This window comes from Leopardus geoffroyi, chromosome X (genome assembly GCF_018350155.1).
Source record: "Leopardus geoffroyi isolate Oge1 chromosome X, O.geoffroyi_Oge1_pat1.0, whole genome shotgun sequence".
Taxonomy (NCBI): Eukaryota; Metazoa; Chordata; class Mammalia; order Carnivora; family Felidae; genus Leopardus; species Leopardus geoffroyi.
The window spans coordinates 8,584,781-8,590,714 of record NC_059343.1 but is presented as its reverse complement, the minus strand read 5'-3'; positions in this window follow the sequence as shown (position 1 = coordinate 8,590,714).

The window sequence follows — 5,934 nt, the reverse complement described above, 5'->3', positions numbered from 1 at the left end:
GTGACCTCCCGTGAGCAAAGGAAGGCTGCTTGTTGTGTCCTTGGAAGAGTGTTCCTGGGGAACTCGGTGTCAAGGACCTGTGTGACGTGACTTCTTGCGTTGCATGCACCTGATTCTTGGCCACAGGTGCACGCCTGGAATACAGTTGCCTGGAGAAAAGTGCATTTGTAACCATGAGCGTGCACTAACTCCTAATAGGCAAACACACCTCAGGAGAAAGAGTGTTTGGCTAGTGGATACACCTTAGCTTGCTTTCTTTGGCCCTGCTTATAACAGCTTTCCCAGCAGGCTTGATGTTTTCTGTAACGTAATATGCTAAAATATGCCCTGCTTAATGGGGGAAATGGTAGTTAAATGAGCACTTTTATTTGTGACCTGCTTTCGTATCTTACGGCCTTTGGACATGATCACCGGGTATTTATCTTGTTGATAGCTGAGGAGGGATATTTTAAAGTGCCTGTGTTCAAGGTTTCCTGACATAATTCACTGAAGAGAATTACTTCACCTTACCAACCATTATGGAAACATTATATATGAAAGAAAGCTACGTAGGCAGATCTATAACATCTGTGTGTCCACATGTGCATATATGTGTATATCTACGTATGTGTATACCTATGTGTTTATAAAAATAATTGGAACACATTATAGATTATTCTTTAGAAACCTATTTTTTCCTTTTCCTTTAAATTAACCAGTAGCCTAGAAGTAAATCTATAAGAAATTATTATAGAGGGACAATGATTTTGTTCAGTTCCTTTGCTGAAATTTAGTATAATTCCATTCAAACTACTTTCTTTGTGGAGAAAATTGGCATTGAAATATGTTGGAGGAAATAAAATTCATCAAATACAAATCATTTACAGAATATTCAAACTGAATATGCAAGAATGCTAGGCAACTAGGTAAAAGCAAAGTAGTGTAAGAAACAGAATAAATTCAAAGAGTAGTATTAACTCAAAACTATCTTTTCTGAAATATGAAGACCAATAAGACAGCTTTTTTACATTTTGCCAAAACAGTTTTGAGTTAACAAGAGAAGTCTGGCTCCACCAAGGACCACCAGACTAGATGCTAAAGGTAGTGCTGAGAACGCACTCAGTTCACCCAAGTTACATTCTTGTGGTGACCCAGTAACAAAGGGAAAGCTTATGGCATCTTTTATGTTGTTGTTGCAAATGGATGTAGGTCTTAGCATCGAAGGCAAAGCTCATTTTCCTATATATTCTAAGATCACTGGTGCACATCTTTTGTGGACCAATATATAAATATTTTGGTTTACTTCTCAGAATTTTCCTGCTCTTCTCTATGCCAAGTGTTACTTATATTTTCCACGGAATGAGTGTATTCAACTTCAAAAGCAGCACCATTCATTAGAAAAGTTTCCATAAAATCACAAATGGATTCTTTGAAAGCCCCAGTGTGAAAGAAAGTCAAGGCGGTTCGCAGAGGGGAAAAAACTCCCCAGTACCTATAATGCAATGTATATACATGCTATGCAGGGGAAAAATATTAGGTGGCCATCATGGAATTAATCAACTTTCTGAAGACCAGTTTCATTTCAGAAAAAAGGTTTTTTTGGTGGAAATTCCCATTAGAGAATTTTTCCAGAACTGTAAAAATTGTAAAAATAAATGGAAATATCATAACAAGGTGCTCTTTATAAACAGAAACTCTTGGAAAGATAGAACTTGAAGTATGAATTATGAGCAATCAAAAATATTTCCCCTTTTCTATTAGCTGATAAACCTACCGAAACACAGCATAAAGCATTCCAGGTATAATTGTACTTAGTAATTTAAAAACTTATTGAGTGTTCACCATGTGTCTAAGCATTTTGCAAACACGAACTCACTGAATTCTCGTAGTAGCCCAGGAGCAAAGATGACGATTGTCCCATTTTTCGGTGGAGGAAATGGAGGCACAGAGTTGGTAAGGAGCAGAGCCTGAATTTGGACCCGGCTCTGATTCCACATTCCATGCTCCGCGGCCTTTACTCTGTTGCCTCTCTGAAATGCTTTTGCTGTTTGTCTGATTTGCCAGTGGTGGGCCTTAAAGACGACAACGCAAACTGTCCAGCATTGCAGTACTGGACAGCCAGTGATGCTTGTAACCGGGAACCGAGAGGGTGTTCTCGTTTGTCATCTCGCATTGCTTCCCTCTGCCTCCCCCACTGAGAGGGTTCGGACCCCTTTGCAACCTGTCAGCCTGCAATTTCTGACCCACCACCCTATTTATTCCCTTCCCTTCCCATGTTTCTATTCCTAAAAGCCTAGTTGGGTAGAGAAGAAATAATATGGGTTGATGGAATTTCATCCCCCACCCCCACATACCCTCCTCTCAGCTCTCAGTCTTTATTCTAAACAATTAGCTTCCTGAGAACTTCGAGTTTTTCTCTGAATCTCCTAGATAATTGGACTAAAGAACCTGGCCCTAGGATGAATTCACTCAGACGCACCCAAGAGCCAGTGTCTTAATTAATCTTGCTCAGTTCAGCCCCACTTTAAAAAAGCATTCTTCCATCATCTCTACAGTGTTGCAATACTCAGGGAATTCATTAAAAAGCTGCTGTTTTTTCCATGTGAGTTATTCCTATAACTGCTCAGCTCTCCTATTTAATTCCCCTTGTGGTTTCTGTGGAAATAATGAAGCAAATGGCTTAGAAATTGTGTTCTACAAATTTCCCTTCAAAGCCTAACAAGTAATGAAAGTTATATGTTTAAGCTTTGCTTTGTAAGACACATGTTTATTTTCTTTTAAAAACCGATTCTACTACTGCAGCATTGGCTTTGACATTCATCCCGTGCTCACGGTGGTCAAGCAAGTGCACCATGATGCCTGATACAGCAGGGGACTTCTGTCACCTTCCTCACCAGTGGACTAGCAGGCCAAGGGGCTGCAAGTGTTGAGAAAATTGACCACAGTGCTATGGTTAGTCAGGGGTCAGGAGCCCAGGGTGAGATAGAGTCCAGAAAAGACCTCCAAAGAGTTGGGCAGATAAAGAATTCAGGTACCACTCAGTGAGATCTCTCTTGTAGATTCCCCCCAAAATAGATACTCCCCTTGAATGTTTGTTTATCTTCCTTCCCCAAAATAGAGTGTTTTATTTTCCCCTGGAGCTATTGGGAGAATTGTGGCTCTGTTGACCTGGCCTCAGAAAACTGGAGAGGATCCTGACTTCATTTCAGCACTGGTTTCTGGATCTTGTCAAAGTCTTATATTTATTTAAAAGATGATATACTTTGAGGTCCAATTAGTCTAAGCACCAAATTTAGGATTTTGTGAAAGAAAAAAAAAAAGCACAAGGGCAAAGGTTTGAAAAACCTCATATGAGCAGAAATGTTCGTGTGAAGTTTTTTAAGAATTAATGAAAACATGGGAGGTCATTGAAACATTGCCCCTGCAGGGCTGTGAACCCTCCTGACAGCCGTGTCTGGAAGCATGAGAGCTAGAAAGTGAACATGCCCTTAAAGGCGAATGTAATGCAGGGAAGTCAGCCAATGGCCAGAGTGCCAAAACTATATTTAGTTCTGGAAACTATATTTCGAGTGTAAGCGAAGTATTTTTACAAAGCCCCCTTTTAAAAAAAAAAAAAATTGCAGAAGTGCTGTCTCTACAGAGAGATTATAGATCGGTGGGTTGAATTAGAACACCTGGCCTCCTAAAGGTGAGCCACCCCAGAGCAAGTGATTATTTAAAGCCTCTAACTGGTGTCTTAAGAGAAGCCAGACTTTGCTTTTCTCAGAAGGACAGTGAAACAAGCCTTTGGGACCATTTCAGGGTAATGAGACTCACCCTTTACATTTGCGTTGCTTGCCCAAGGTATTTAAGGTCACCACCCTTTGCCTTTTGGGTTATTGTCTTAGTCTGAGTTCTCTACACACAAATAGAAATCAAATCTGTTACCAACTCCTCAGAAAGGTCTTTTTTTCACCACCGTAGCTAAAGCAACCCACTGTTTCCTGTTTTCTACTCTGTATGGCGTGTATTATTTCTTAAAAGTATATATTGATTTGTTTATGTGTTTGCATGTGCCTCCCTTTGCAAGTTGGTAAGCTCTTTGAAGGCAGGGACACTTTATTTCCTGTTTACTGCTATATCCAGCACAGAGGAGAATTTCCAGTGCACAAGTGGTTGCTCACTAAATGTTTGTCGACTGAGTAGAGGTATAAAGCCATGATCACCCTATGTCAAGACATTTGACTACAAATTGTATTTGACTACAGATCAGAGGTTCAAACCCACCTACTAATAACTATCTAATTTGAGTCAGGTTAGTCAAAAGATCTGTGCCACAGTTTCTTTCTTTAGAAAGGTCATGTGTGAAAATCAGTATTTCCAAGATGTCCTGTTGAAGGGGGCTACATATTGGGAGAAGTTTCATTTCCTTTAGCAATAAAGCTGACCAAAAAAAAACCAAAATTACTTTCATTTGTCTTTCAGTCTTATCAGAGGAAAGTCTCATTGAGTTCAATTTCTTCCTTTAAAAAGCTGATGATGTTCTGCCTTAGAATAATAATTTGAGCTCCTAGAAAAGAAAGAAGCTGGTTGACCATGATCAAGAGAGGCACCAACCCAATAGTCCTTGGGGCCCTGGGCTGGCCAGGGCAGGAGAAGGGGGCTCCAGGTCACCTTTATCAATTCCTCTGTCCCTCTAGGGTAGTTTGGGATTATATTTTATCTGGCTTTCTCATTACCAGTGTTTTTAATTTGTCTTTTATACCATCAGCAAATGTCAATCCAGGACACTAAAGCAATCTGTGAAAGCAAATACTTTATCTTGCTGAAAATCTGTAATAATCCATCTGGCTTCTCCTTAGAGGTCTTACCCTCTGGACCTGGTCAATCATCTGAAAATCTGATGATTCTCTTTTGGAAGCTCCGTTTTCCAAGCAAGATTCTGACTTAAAAAAGGCAATCTCCTCATCATTGTAATGATTTCTCCCGCTAAGTTAAAAATGCACAAAGTAACCTCTTTTTGTTATAGCCAATATATATTTTGCAAAACACACTCTTTTTTTTACTGAAGTAAAATTGATATATAACATTATATAAGTTTCAGGTATACAACATTAGAATTCGATGTTTGCATACACTCCAAAGTGCTCATCGCTAGAAGTGTAGTTATCATTCATCACTATACAATTGAGCCCCTTCACCCATTTGGCCCATGCTCTAACCTCCTTCCTCTCTGATAACCACCAATCTGTTCTCCATATCTATGAATTTGTTTTTGTTTTGTTTGTTCATTTGTTTTGTTTTTTAGATTTTACATATAAATGAAATCCTACAGTGTTTGTCTTTCTTCATTTGACTTATTTCACTTAGCGTAATACCCTCAAGGTCCATCCGTGTTGTCGCAAATGGCAACCTTTCCTTCTTTTCCATGGCTGAGTAGTATTGAGAGGTGTGTGTGTGTGTGTGTATTACATCTTCGTCCATTCATCCATCATTGGACGCTTAGGTGATTTTCATATCTTGGCTATTGTAAACAATGCTGCAGAGCATCTGGGTGGCTCAGTCAGTTAAGCGTCCAACTTTGGCTCTGGTCATGATCTTGCAGTTCACGAGTTCGAGGCCCGTGTCGGACTCTGCCCTAACAGCTCAGAGCCTGGAGCCTGCTTCAGATTCCTTGTCTTCCTCTCTCTCTGCCCCTTCCCTGCTCATGCTGTGTCTTTCTGTCTCTCTCAAAAATAAATAAAACATTAAAAAAATAATGCTGCAGTAAATATAGGGGTGGGTGTATCTTTTTGAATTCGGGTTTTTGTATTCCTCAGATGAATACCCAAAAGTGGAATGGCTGAATCATACTTTTAATTTTTTGAGGAATCTCCATACCATTTTCCATAGTGGTTGCACCAGTTCACATCCCCACCGACAGTGCACAAGAGTTCCCTTTTCTCCACATCCTCGCCGACACTTGTTATTTCTTGT